This window comes from Capsicum annuum, chromosome 12, assembly GCF_002878395.1.
Source record: "Capsicum annuum cultivar UCD-10X-F1 chromosome 12, UCD10Xv1.1, whole genome shotgun sequence".
Taxonomy (NCBI): domain Eukaryota; kingdom Viridiplantae; phylum Streptophyta; class Magnoliopsida; order Solanales; family Solanaceae; genus Capsicum; species Capsicum annuum.
Genome location: NC_061122.1, coordinates 206,168,739 through 206,184,729, shown reverse-complemented (window position 1 = coordinate 206,184,729; position 15,991 = coordinate 206,168,739). Strand labels below are relative to the sequence as shown.

General features: G+C 29.3%; 1 long non-coding RNA gene across 1 annotated transcript; it reads right to left on the bottom strand.

Annotated features, from left to right (window-relative positions):
- Positions 1-9,000: 9,000 nt before the first annotated feature.
- LOC124889358 lies at positions 9,001-13,233 on the bottom strand. Its single transcript, XR_007048295.1, has 2 exons — positions 11,977-13,233; positions 9,001-9,441 (listed from the first exon to the last, which is right to left on the bottom strand). It is a non-coding gene; the product is annotated as an uncharacterized LOC124889358 (long non-coding RNA).
- Positions 13,234-15,991: the final 2,758 nt, after the last annotated feature.

Below are 15,991 nucleotides of genomic sequence, written 5' to 3'. Positions count from 1 at the left end.
GCTAAAATTGGATATATATATATATATATATATATATATATATATATGTATATCTTATTGTCTTTCTAAATTGATTTAGACACTTATGAGAATTCTTTGGTTACAATATATTTGTGTATGTATTTATTAGTATTATAATAAGGGATATTTCTAAACTTATCTACTTGAAAGTGTGAATACATTACACTACTAGAAAATAGTTAATTTCTGACGGCCATTGTAGTCGGAATATGGTCGGAAATTAAGGTATTTCTGATTATTTCGACTATTTGATGGTAGTCGGAATATAACTTGTCAAAAAAATATTTTCAACTGTTGTAGTTGGAAATTTCCGACTACTTTGGTCGGAAAAGTAGTCATATATTTAATAAATTTTTATTTAATAATTATTAAATTTTCGACTACTGTAGTTGGAAATTTAATAAATATTTATTTAATAATTGTAAATATTCTGACTATTGTAGTCGAAAATTTAATAAATAATTATTTAATAATTTTAATTATTCCAACTACTGTAGTTGGAAATTTAATAAATAAATATTTAATAATAATAATTATTCCGACTACTGTAGTCAAAAATTTAATAAATAAATATTTAATAATAATAATTATTCCGACTACTGTAGTCAAAAATTTAATTATTAATTATTTAATAATTTTAATTATTTCGACTACTGTAGTCAAAAATTTAATAAATAAATATTTAATAATTATAATTATTTAATAATTATAATTATTTAATAATTATTATATTGCATTAGCTTACATTGCTTTCAGATTATAAACAATAACTAATGTATTTTTCACAATAGGATCAAACACGACAAAAATCTGTAAATACAACCACTTTAAACCATTCAAAACAAACATCAAATCAATCGTTTAAACATCTAAATGTCACAACCAAAAACAAGACCAATAACTACAATCTAATTATCATCAGATTTATTTTCTTCCTCGTCATGAAATACTTGCGACATGTGGTTCTTAACCAACTCCTTCAATTTATCAAATTTAGTAAACTTAGCTTCGTTAGCTGCACATTTCTGTGTCAATTCCACAATTTGTTCTTTCATCGCTTTCATTTCTTCCACAGTTTGCAAAATAGAAGAGGAACTGAGAAACAGCGAAGGAATACTCGAGGATTGGAGATCTCCTGTCTCGTAGGTTCTACCTTTCTTTGGACCATCTACCACAGCTGCCCACATACTATTCATCTCTTCAGGTGATGGTTAGACCATGGTACCATCCTCTGAAGTAGGTTGGATTTGACGCCACTCTTCTATGTTTTTTTTGAAATTCTTCCTAAAAGAAAAATTATTTGTCAGTACGTAAACAAGCAAAGTTGAGTAATAATAAAACAATGTAAAAGTTATCATCTTACATATGCAATCCTAGTACTCGGTTCAACCCAATCTCCTCTTGTACCATCCTTGTTTTTCTTCTTATGCGTCTTTTCGTAGATCACAAGAAAAGGGCGCTCTTTTCCCCATTTTCATATTCCTTCAAAATTTTATATTAAGCATTTCATGTAAAGAGTAACTAGATGTAGAAAGAAGAAACTAAAGCTTGGATTTGTCCCATTGATAAAATTCAAAATCTTCCCTTGATACAGTTTATTATCTTACATAAGCTATATACTTCAGAAAAATATTTAATGTATTGCTCTGGCGCAAGTAGGACAGTATAACAATTGTAATGATGCAGATGCAAAGTTATGGTAGCTAAAATTCCAATGATTCAAGAATCATGACTTTAACATCTGAAGAACACAGTTCAATAATGAGCATAATGCTTTGACTTAACTTGTCCTAGTTTTGTACAAATCAGCCATGAAATAGCACTTGGTGCTGCTACATATCCAATATCAACTCAAAATGGTCTTCCATTTTCAATTACTGTTTATATCTACAAGGTTTGTAACTATTTATCATTATGCAACTTCTATTATTTTTATCAATGTAAGTCACAACAACAACAAATCCAGTGTATTCCCACGTCGTGGGGTCTGGGGAGGGTAAGATGTACGCAGTCCATACCGCTACCTCCGAAGAAGTAGAGAGGCTATTTTCGATAGACCCCCGGCTCAAGAAAAAGGATAATAAACAAAGGGATGGATGGCATAAGCAAAATAAAGAATAGGAAATAATAGAATAAAATCACAGAAATATGAAATACAACGGTTATCAGAAACAATCTAAGCGAAAAAAAAAAGAAGTCTGATGTCAAAAGATACTAGTATAACATTATAGTTGTGGTACACATAAAAGTGAGACAGTTTTTGGTAAGGAAAAAAAATCCTTGTGCTAGTGTAGTCTATCTTATTTGGTGAATCCACTCAATTTTTTTTTCATTAGAACAACAAATGTACATGGGTAATAAAAGATTGATAGAGTTTAACAAGTCAACTTAGTAAAGTTTGAGAAATGAAAACTCATGGTGGTAGAATGTTTAAAGGAACTTCAAAAAAAAATATTCATATGAATTGAAATATTTGGAAGGGTTTAAACGTCTAGACAGTAGAAAATTAAGTTTGAAGGGCTGAAAAAATTTCAATGGAACACAAGAGACGGTTTTGGAGGACGGTGGCCCTATTCCTGATAACATTTCAAGTAAAACTATAATGGGGCTACAATACAACAAAAATCACAATGGCTAGTGCTCAGTGTTCCCTCTCTGCATAATCATTCAAAGTGAAATTACTAAGTCGATTTAGTCCTTACCTGAAAAACAATAGGGATAATAGACCATGAGGGTGAGTCAATATATCCTGCATACTGCTCAGAACCATCTTTTTCAAGCTCGCTGTTGGATAACTGGTCCTCTGCATTGGCAAAGAAACTGACTTTTCTACTACTCGAACTTCTCAGCAACTTTAGCTTTTCAAGCTTGAAATGATGTGACCTAACAACTTGTGATGGAAGAAGAGCAAAGCAAGGGAAAAAAGAAAAAAAAAAAGGGAACAAAGTTATAGCAAGTCATCCTACAGAAGTTTAGTGTTGACTTTGAGGGACTTGCTATTATTAGCACAACAAGAATGACTTAAAGTTTCAAATAATAATTTACTTCACCAAGAGTCACGAAACGAACCAAATACTAACATTTGCCATATTCTCCATCTTACAAAAAGAATAAGAGATTCAAGGGAGGAAATGCAACTTTAACTTTTTTTTCGTCTGGATAAAGAAAATGCAACTTAAAAACTTATATCAGATAATAAAGAGGGAAATTGCTCAATTGCATCATAAAGAAGAATTTTAATTTTGAGAGAACTTTCTAATTTGACTAACTACCTTTAGCATTTATTAGACGTTCGGGGACAAATCTCTACATGCAGAATACTCTTGGACCTGCACTCACCTGGATGGTAAGGCATAGAATCAAACAAGCACTCTACAAGAGATTACATAGATCATCACATAATGGTGCTATAGGAAAAGATAAAAAAAAATGCATTTTAACTTAAGTATGCCAATCGTAAAGAGTCCTTCAAGAACCCAAAAGGACAAGAAGAACCATCTGATCATTTGACTGAGGATAATTCAGCTCCGTGCTTCCAGTGTCTAAGTAAAGATTAAAGAGACGTGCTAATAATATTATATGTCTTATAGGTAACCTAGGATGAACAATCTCATATTATTAGATTATATTAGATAGATTATATTAGATTATTATCTTATTTTTCTAGTTTTCATGTAACTTAGATTTGTTATGTAGAGTTGGGAGGACTTTCTTATATTATCTAGTCACTCAAAAGGATATTTACAGATAAATCTCATTCATATGTGAAATTTAGAGAAAGCATCCAACACCTCCGAAAATATTATCAAAATACAGCAGAAACCTTCACAAGAACATAACTGAACCAGAGAGGTAGCGTTCTTAGTGAGTTGCTGCCTTCTGGGTTATAAGACCAAAGATTCATACAATCAGAATAAGGATTATCATACCAATGCACATACAGACAAAGGGACCCTCGCTCACAGATACAGGAAATTTGCATTCATCCTAAATGTAACAAACCATTTCATTTAGCCTTGGCAAGGAAAGAAACCAAAAGCTCATAGTACTACACTTCAGATGATCTGTATTCCTAAAAAAATCCTAATTTAGCATTAAGGAGGCAGATAGAGGGAGAAAACTGATCAAGGTGCCAGAAAGTTTCCTAGTATTAGACTAATAGCTGCACAGCGTTACTCCCTGTAGCCTTCAAGAACTCCCCCTTACAAACCACATCCCCTACTACATATGCCATTCCATATTTGTTATTCCAATTCGTTTTTGCAGCTTGTTTAGTGTCATTCTAGTTGCCAAAGTATTTCCAGCCACCACTGGCTTCCTGAACCAAGATCGAGTTCACAACAAAAGAAATATGAAACAATAAGAGCAACAAGATATCAACAACAATGCTAGTGAATTGAAATAGGCCACACACGGTTTCACTAGACTTCAAGATGAACAACTACAAGAAGATAACAGCAATAGTGAATCGAAAGAGCCCCACACGGTTTCACTATGTTACGGTTTAGAACATTGAACTAAATCAAACAAATCAGAAATTAAAGCTAATATTACCCTTCTTCATCGGTGGGTAGCGAAACTCATCGAACCTCCCGTGCGCAATGAGCCACCCGTTTGAGACGCTCTATTTTTCTTTGCCTGTTCCCTCCTTGCCCTATATTCAGGAGTATCCTATTTTTCTAAGAACTGGTCCCACACATATCTTTAAGAACTCTGACGTTGATTTTAATCTCGTTCCAACTACCCCACAGCTCCGTGTAAAATGGTTTAATTGCTTCTATAATCATATGTCCGCCGCTAGATGCGGGAATGAACCTGTAATAAAATTAAGTTATCTAACCACAATTGTCTGTAAATAACTACCTGGAAAAAAAATAACAACCACAATATAAAACAACATAATTGAATCATGAATGTTGATATTCTTAATCTAATGAATCATCAATTAAGTTATCTAACCACAATTGCTTGTAAATATTTAAAGAATAAATCCATACGGTGTGGAACATTGACAAATGGAAAGTTGTATATTACAGATACAGAAAAAGTCTAGCACATGTTGCTAGTGATATATTATAGATACAGAATAATCAATCAATGACCCCTCAATCACAAAACATAGTACGTAAAGCCCATTCAAGAATAATCAATCAATGACCCCTCAATTACAAAACTAGTAGGGGTGAACTACATGAAATACTTTATTCCTGTTCAAGCACATTTAATTTCAATACTACATAAAGTCCATTCGAGAATAATCAAGAATAACCAATCAGTGACCCCTCAATCTCAAAACTAGTAGGGGTGAACTACATGAAATACTCCATACCTGTTCACGCATATCTTATTCCAATACTACATATGGAAGGAACTACCCTCCCGACCTCACTATGTGAAACTACACCAGGTATGTTGTTGACTACATAAAGTAGGAAATTATGGGACATTTGTTGAAAACTAGACGTACAAATCCACGTTGACCCCGAGACTGTGACTATACAACTTCCAATACCAAATTGTAAATTCCCTTCAAGAATAATCAATCAATGACCCCTTCATCATGAATACTCCATACCCATTCAAGCATATTTTATTAAAGGACATTCATCGAACATATAGCATGCATATAAAAGTAAGGTAGAAAACTATAACAAATATTTACAGAACTGAAACCTACAATAATAGTAAGGTAGAAAATGAAGAAGCAAAAAAAAACTGAAAGAATCTTCTGTTTCTATCAATCGTCAAACAGTAGATATTGCTTAATTAGATACAAAAATTAGTAAATCATCAGTTTATTGTGCAAATTTTAGAAACTAGCAAATCAGTGCGCGAAATACCAGAAACCAAAAAACAGAAATTCAGTGTGCGAATTCCATATCAATTTTTTTAATCGAAAATTAGACAGAAATTGAAAATGGATAAAAAGACTTCTAAGAATGACAACGAGGCTTTGCGAAAAGGCTTCGAGACAAAAATTCACACCTTAAGGCAGCTTCCAATTTAGAAATTTTGTGGTTGCCCGCGTTGTTAAGACTCCACCAAGGCCGTCGTCTTCGCCGTTACCACTCGACCAACGCCGTCGTTGTTGTGGCTGTGGTCGTCTTAGCTTAGAGAGAGAGAAGGGTTAGAGAGTGAGAGAGAATTGGGAAAGTGGCGTTGCAAATGACTGGTTATGTCTTATAAAATAAAATTTCTGACTACTTCAGTCGGTCCTTATTTTAATAAAATTAATTATTTAACTTTTCCTACTACAGTACTCGAAAATACATATTTAATAATTTATTTAAATAATAATTTAATTTTTGTATAAGGTTATAATTATATATTTAATAATATATTTATTTAATTATTTAAATTTCCGACTACAATAGTCGGAAATAAATATTTTATAATTTATTTAATTTTTTTATAAGGGTCTGATTATATATTAAATAATTTATTCATTTAATTATTTTTATTTCCGACTACGATGGTCGGAAATGAATATTTAATAATTTATATAATTAATTATTTAATTTTTATATAAGGAAATGATTATATATTTAGTAATATATTTATTTTATTCTTTTTATTTCCAACTAAAGTAGTCGGAAAATACATTTCCCGCAATTTCTTGCCAAACATTCTAAGTATATATTATTAATTTATTTATTTATTTATTTATTTATATTTCCGACTACAGTAGTCAGAAATACACATTTAATTATTTATTTAAATAATTATTTAATTTTTATATAAGGGTCTAATATATATTTAATAATATATTTATTTAATTATTTATATTTCCAACTACTGTAGTCGGAAATAAATATTTTATAATTTATTTAAGTAGTTATTTAATTTTTGTATAAGGGTCTGATTATATATTTAATAATATATTTATTTAATTATTTTTATTTTCGACTACAATGGTCGGAAATGAATATTTAATAATTTATCTATTAATTATTTAATTTTCGTATAAGGGCATGATTATATATTTAGTAATATATTTATTTTATTATTTTTATTTCCGACTACAGTAGTCAAAATATACATTTTCCGCAATTTTCCGCCAAACATTCTATCTGTTGTAGTCACAAATACTATCGGAATAATATTTTATAAAAAATAAAAATAAAAAGGTATATTTTCCGACCGAAGTAGTCGGAAATTTCCGACTACTTTTTTCAGTCGGAAAATAGAGATTTTCTGGTAGTGATTGTCGTATTCATTTATAGTATAATAATCTAGATTAAGGTGTAGAATATATTTATATTATGGGGGTCGGAGCCGTGTTAGTACGGGTCCAACGTAGTAAACAATAATTAGTTGCAATGTATCAATATAAAGAAAAAATTATTTACTTTATGGTATTCGTTAAGGAGCCAAATTTTACAAGGAGTTTTGTACATTTTATTTACATAGATAACAAAATATGATGCATCCTTATCTTGAGAGTTGAGATGTGTAACCACATAACTGAAACCCGTTGTGCAAAATTGTGAAGTGTTAGTGTTTTAATACGCAGTTTCTATGTGAAAATGAAACGATTGGCTTATATATATATACATACATATATAATATGGACAGGTAGATATAATAGATGTATATAGACGGATAATATGTAATTATAACAAATATAATATATATAATAACAATATAATAAACGGATAATAGATAATAATAACAATATATAGAGACAAGACGGATAGATAATAATATTAGGTAGATATATAAACAAAGCAAATAATTAATAAGCAAGTCTTAGTATATGTTATAAGCAAAGTAATTAAACCAATTTAGTAGATATGAGAAAATAAAGCAGAGTTAATGAGGATGTGTTTTATATGATGTAAAATTCTACTCAGTACTCTCTCCTTCGTGTCCTTAGTCTAGTGTAAGTGTCCAAGTCATAAAGATCAAAGTATATTTTCTCCCAAAAATAAAATATTTTTGCATTATTTGATTTTTTTTAATTTATACCCTGTTCATCTCTTTCTCTTCAGTTTTAGGTATTTTATCAATATCTTCTTTAATCACACCACGGGAGAATAACAACAGTCCTTTTATAATTTTTTTGTGGACTTTTCAAATCCCTAAGAATTTATAGAATAATCCATCGTTATTGCTTAAAACACTGAGAGAATAACCATATACTGGGGGTATGTTTATAATTAATTTACTAATTTTACAAGACTAGAAAACTGGCGGTGAACCGCCGGCAATCCAGATCTTATAATATTAAAGACACATCTACTAATAATTAAATATGTACACATTTACTAATAATTAAATAGGTACTAATGAGTAATGAATTTTACAAGATCAGAAAACTGGCGGTAAACCGCCAGCGATCCAAATCTTATAATATTAAAAAGACAACTGAAATAAAATATGAACTTGATTAATTCAAACATAATTTACAAACGTGGGAGAAAAATACAAAGATCTATGTAATCGACTACTTACATGTCTTAAGGAAGAAGTGAAGTTTCCCTTTCGGGAGTCCCCTGAAAACTTGACAGCTATCGAAAAATGAAGAACTAAGAAACTAATATAGACATTTTTACACTTTTTTTTTTAACTAACTTACAAACTTTGGAAACTAAGAACTTTAAGGAAAACTAAGAACTTTATGAAAACTAAGAACTGTAAGGAAAACTAAGAACTTTATAAAATTCGTAGGTAATTTAGTTGCGAAAATAAATCCACAGGTAAATTATTTGCGATTAACTATCAAACTTTTGCATGAATTATTTGATAAAATTCCATAAAAAAAGAATTTTACCTACGAATTTCCACGAAAAAAAATCACAAATTATTCTCCACGAAGATTCCCAAGTAAATTCGAAGAAAATTTAGAGGTGAAATTTCTAATTAACAAAAGAAAATTTCTTACGAATATTTATGAAACTATTTCGCAAGAAAATTCGCATGAAATGCCCCAAGTAAATCCGCAAGAACAAATTTTCTCAATTTTCATGTACATCCCAATGAAAATTCTCAAGTAATAATTCACACGTAAATTACTAAAAATATTTTACAATTAGTCAAAAATCTATTCAAAACCTCTAATAATTCTCAAAAATATCATTAAGTCTAATGTAAACCATTACAGCTAACAAAAAAATATAATTCGTAACATCCACATCAATAATGTATGATTCTTAATGGCCCAAAATAAAATATTTCGAACTTGAATCCTTAATAAAACTATCAACCATGAGGGTCAATCACTTTCATTCACGTCGTTAGAGTCATCATCACATTCATCCTCATAAGCTTGGTTGTCTTCTTGAGATGGGCGTTCATCATTTGAAGATGATTTCTTGTATACATGCTTCATCAACAAATCCAATTCCTTTCTCATCCTCCTTCCACAATTGATGCACTATGAGCAACTAATATTTCATGTTTCTTTCTTTCAAACTCATTCTGCATAAGAATATGTTAATTCAAGCCATAAAAAGTGCTAAAAATACATTATTAGCATAAATTATATGACATTATAGTATCAAATAAAATCATAACAATCGACAAATATAAATATATATATATATTAGCATATAAAGCATCAAACTCAAAGTTGATATTTTCAAATTATTGTGACTATCGTTATGACTTGTTATATTAAGATAACGTAGGATGAAATTAGAAGAATAAGAGAACAAGAGGAAGGATTCAAGTGGTGCCACGTATCTAACACTTAATGTGAAGAAAACTCTTTTCTTATTTCTTAAAGCTCCGTACCCGGTCAAATGGATTATACAAGGTACACTACAATGGATTATACATTGTCAAGGTACACTGCAATGAAAATTTTTTCATATAACCAAACATATTTATTTTGTAACTATACTTTATTATTTTCAAGTTATTAGTACACATTTCAAGTGACTATTACTTAACCATTTTTAAGTCATAAGTTCACAATTTCATGTAACTACACTTAACCATTTTCAAGTCACGAGTTCGCAAATTCAAGTAACTACACTTAATCATTTTCAAGTCACTACACTTAATAATTTTCAAATAACTTATTCACAATTCAAATCACCATTACACATTTCAAGTCACTACACTCGAACCATTTTCGAATAGCTAATTGACATTTCAAGTCACCATACTTAACCATTTTCAAGAAACTACACTTCACCATTTTCAAGTCACTAGTACACATTTCAAGTCACTACACTTGACCATTTTCAAGTAACTAATTCACATTTCAAGTCACTATACTTAACCATTTTCAAGTCACTAGTACACGTTTCAAATCACTACACTTAATCATTTTCAAATAATTAATTCACATTTCAAGTCACTATACTTAACCATTTTTAAGTAACTACTTTACATTTCAAATAACTATACTCAACCATTTTCAAGTCACTATACTTAATCAATTTCAAGTAACTAATTCACATTTCAAGCAACTACACTTTAACCATTTAAGTCACTAGTATGCATTTCAAGTCATTATACTTAACCATATTTTCAAGTAACTACACTTAACTATTTTCAAGTCACTACAATTAATCATTCATTTCAAGTCACTATACTTAACCACTTTCAAGTAACTAATTCACATTTCAAGTAATTACACTTAACCATTTTCAAGTCACTAGTACACATTTCAAGTCACTATACTTAACCATATTTTCAAGTAACTACACTTAACTATTTTGAAGTCACTAGTACACATTTCAAGACATTACACTTAACCATTTTAAAGTCACTAGTATACATTTCAAGACACTACATTTAATTATTTTCAAGTCACAAGTTTACAATTTCAAGTCACTAATTCACTTCTCAAGTGACCACACTTTACTAAATTCAAAACACAAGCTAACCTTTCAAGTACCTAAACTTAAACGTTTTCAAGTGACCACACTTTAGCAAATTCAAAACACAAGTTCACCTTTCAAGTAACTAAACTTAAAACATTTTCGAGTTACTAAATCACTTCTCAAGTGACCACACTTTAGTAAATTCAAAACACAAGTTCACATTTCAATTACCTACATTTAAATATTTTCAAGTCACTATTTCACTACTCAAGTGACCACACTTTAGTAAATTTAAAACATAAGTTCACCTTTCAAGTACCTAAACTTAATTATTTTAGAGTTACTAAATCACTTCTCAAGTGACCACACTTTAGTAAATTTAAAACATAAGTTCACCTTTCAAGTACCTAAACTTAATTATTTTCGAGTTACTAAATCACTTCTCAAGTGACCACACTTTAGTAAATTCGAAACACAAGTTTACATTTCAAGTACCTACATTTGAATATTTTGAAGTCAATAATTCACTTCTCAAGTGACCACACTTTACTAAATTCAAAACACAAGTTAACCTTTCAAGTACCTAAACTTAAACGTTTTCAAGTCACTATTTCACTTCTCAAGGAGTTACTAAATCACTTCTCAAGTGACCACACTTTAGTAAATTCGAAATACAAGTTTACATTTCAATTACCTACACTTGAACATTTTGAAGTCAATAATTCACTTCTCAAGTGACCACACTTTAGTAAATTCAAAACACAAGTTCACCTTTTAAGTATCTAAACTTAATTATTTTCGAGTTACTAAATCACTCCTCAAGTTACCACACTTTTGCAAATTCAAAACACAAGTTCACATTTCAAGTACCTAAACTTAAACATTTTCAAGTCACTATTTCACTTTCGAAACACAAATTTACATTTCAAGTACCTACACTTGAACATTTTGAAGTCAATAATTCACTTTCAAGTGACCAAACATTACTAAATCCAAAACACAAGTTCATATATCAAGTATGTACACCTAAACATTTCAAGTCACTAATTCACTTCACAAGTGACCAAACTTAACTAAATATAGCCTTAACATTAAAAAATACAACAACAACAACATGCCCAGTATATTCTCACCAAGTGGGGTCTGAGAAGGGCAAGTATACGCAGTTCTATATCACTACCTTAGATGTGAGATAGAGAGACTGTTTCCGATAGAGCCCGGCTCACAATAAAATAATAACCTCAGCAGCAGACCATATTATAAACCTGAGAACCAAATAGCTTACCAAAACACTGAAATATTGAAGTCTTTATTTAGAAATATTGAAGTGTTCATTTAGAATATAGGATGTTTGCTAATGGACTTATAATGCCAAAACACATGCAAGCTACTGTTAACCTATTATGAGAGAAATATACATTATATTAAAAAATATCAATATACACGAGGAAATAACCTAAAAAGTCAATCATTGATCATGTGTTACTTTGCAATCAACAAAAGGAAAAGAAGAAACAAAATTCTGCCATTTATTAATGATGTATAAATAAAATCTCAAAATCAAAAGCACAAAAGAAAAAGATAAACTTCAGCATCTTTAAGCAGACCTTCTTTCTTACTATATCAAACGTCTTTGGTAGAAATTTTAGGCCTTCATCGTCACCTTCTTATTCAAGGACTCTTTTAGCATCCTATGTGGTATTTTCTAAATTTTCTCTATGCTCAAACTAAATAAGATCGGGAAACATAGTATTAATCAGAGGGAAAGAAGGTCTCTATTGTCTTTATCAAAAGACTACATAATAGGAACCACGAAAAATAATGAATCCCCAAATTTATCTTGCAGTAAAAAATACGAACCTTTCCATAAGTAGGGTCCGTAAAAATAGCTTGTATAGATAGGAGATTTCTCAAATGTTTTTCCTGATACCATAAATATTACATTTATGGAATTATCTTAGACAAAGAGATGAAACTTCCACAAACTAATATGCATCACTAAACAAACTAGGGGTAAAATTGGGGTTTTCAAAATTGGGCAGTGTAAAAAATATAAATATGCATAGAATTAAATCACCCCATGTCACGAATATCACGAATTTAATATCTAAAAATCATTGGATGGGTAGAAGAAGATGACAATATGAAAATTGCATTACGGAAACAAACTTGAGACAGATTCATAGAATCCATCATGCATTTCAACGCTTTCTGGGTTATCGGCTCTGGGTGCGGTGGAATGAAGAGAACGGAGCAGTGGCGCTGGTCGCTGACCGGCAGTCAGGTGGTGGCACGGTGGAATGAGGGAGAGAAAGGAGAGGGGTACCAGCGATGAGAAAGGAGAAAAGAGGAAGAAAATGCGGCGCGGGCGGCGCCATTGGCCGGCCGGCGATAACAGCGGTGGTTAGAGAGAAGTGAAGAGAGAGAGGAGCTGATGCGACTGTTTTGGAATAATAAATTGGGGTTTGGGTTTTAAGCTTAAAAAGGCAAGAATATCCTGAGTGAATATCAACCGTTAGATTAATTTGATCAACGGTTGATATTGAGGCATTTAAAAATAGGTCATAAATTAATTTTGACTAAAATTGATATCAATTGAAATAAAATGGCTAGAAATTAAACACAAGGAAGGAAAATTGGATAAAAGTAACTTTTAGTTTAATAAATATAATAAATAAATAAGATGTCCCTATTAAAATAAATTAATGTTACATAAAATAATTATAAAAAAATATTATTATTATTATTAATAATAATAATAGACAATATATTTATAAATTGTGAGTGTGCATATTTATGAAAAAAATGATGAGATTATGCAAAATATTATCATTGAATTAATAAATTATAAAAATGATAATAAAAGTAATAAAATAATTTTAAATTATATAAATAGTCAAATTCAAGTAATTTGAATTGGATATTTTCAATTTGATCAAATTGAAATCGATTTAGACTAAAATTGACACAAATTGAATATCAAAATGACTAGAAGTTAAATAAAATAGGAAAAATCTAATTGAGTTTGGGCTGCTATAAATCTAATAATAACATAATAATAATAACGAGGAAAATAATAAGACCAATATAAAAGAAAATTACGCATGTAAAATTAATGTTACGTATTATAAAATAAATTATTATTAATAATAATACTTTAATAATAATAATAATAATAATTTATTATAAAAAAAATGATCACAAATGGTCGCTTACCACCATTCGTGATTGCTTTATAGTGGTCGCTTTTTCTATTTATTTATTTTTAGTGATGCGAGAAAGAGAAATCACATTCATAGCGGCGGTGGAAGAAAAGCAGCGATGACCTTTTTTTTAGTAGTGATTGAATTCAAAAACAGGTTAAAATTGACATCAATTAGATATAAAGTTGGCTAGAATTTAAATAAAATTGAGAAGATAATTGAATCAACTTCGATTGCTATTTAAATATAATAATAAATAAATAAATATTATGAAAAATGTTATTCTTACAAATAAATTACGTGTGTCACATAAAAATATTATATAAAAATTATTGATAAAAAAAATTGAAATGAGTTGGGCATAAATGTAATAATAATAATAATAATTAATCAAGGTGACATCTTTTGATTGTTTTCTCTTTGAGATTTCGAGAAAATGAATACAACAACTAACCCGATCTAGTCCCACAAATTGGGGTCTGTGTAGGGTACAGTATGCGCAGATCTTACCACTAAGGTAGATAAGTTGTTTCCAATAGATCCTCGATTCAAGAAAAATAGTCTGAAGCAGTCCAATTTCAAGAAAAAATAGTAAAAATTGATATAATATTAACCGTTGATCAAATATGATGAACGATTGAGATTATAATTGAGGAGATAAGTCAAATTGGGATTAAAAATTGGGTTAAAAAATTGAATAGAAAATTTCGATTGAGTTAAATTAAACTCAATCGACACAAATTAAGTATAAAAGGGCTACTATGTACATCACTACACGAGAGATACGTATATATATACATATATATATTTGATTGACTATCAACTTCGAAATATGTACTATATACATCACATTTACAAGTATATTACCTCATAATACAACGTATTTCATCTATACGCTGATGAACTATCATTTAATTTAGCTTATATTGTTATATTATAACTTCAACAGCATATTATTACATTAATCAATCGATCGTATGATATCAATGTATTCAATATATAATTGAATACATTTAATTTTTTAAAATATAAAAATTATTTATTTATTAGTAAATTAAAAATATCAAATATCGACGGACAGTATCATTTTCATAAATTTAATTTTTTTTACATAGCGACACTGCCTGTCGCTTTTTGTAAAAAATATAAAAAAAAAATTAAAAATAATTGAGAATTACAACGGATTACGTCGCTTTTCTAGAATTAATATTTTAAAAATAAAAAATTATAGCGACGTTGTCCGTCAATTTTAATAAAAATAAACAAAAATAAAAATTGAATTTAAAAATCGACGGGCAATAATAATAAATTATGAATACAAAATTTAAAATTGTCGATAATGATGATGATAATAATTATAGATAATGTATTAATAAATTACGAGTGTGAATACTAAATAAAATATTAAAAAATTACGTAAAAATGTTACATTTAAATCATGAATGTGACACGTCAATATTTGTTCGATACAAGAATAATGTGTAAAAAAATATTAATACTTGAAATTAAAAATTTTGACAAAACAACAGCCTAGAAAGAGTATCAGGCAGTCAAAATTGGGTGTCAACACACACAAAATCAGAACCTTTGACTTCAAAATGATCGGGTGGGGACCTTTGCAAATGAAAAAAGTATCGAGTTTACAGTAGAAGCTAAAGAAAATAACCTCTGATTTCGAATATCTCTCAAGCAATTGAAACTTTGATTCCGGGTCTTCTCCTTGTCTTCTTAGAGAAAATTTAATTTTGGTTTTGATTTTTCAATTTTTCGGATCGATTTTGATTTTAAATTTTAGAAATTCAGTTCAAACGATTCGGTTTTTGATTTTTTTCAAAAAGAAATTGGTTAAACCAAAAAACCAAAATTATATAAATAATTTATATATTTTATTATATATATAAATTTTATATATATATATATATATATATATATATATATATATATATATGTTTTATATATTCAATATAAATAATGTTTTTCCGTTATTTCATT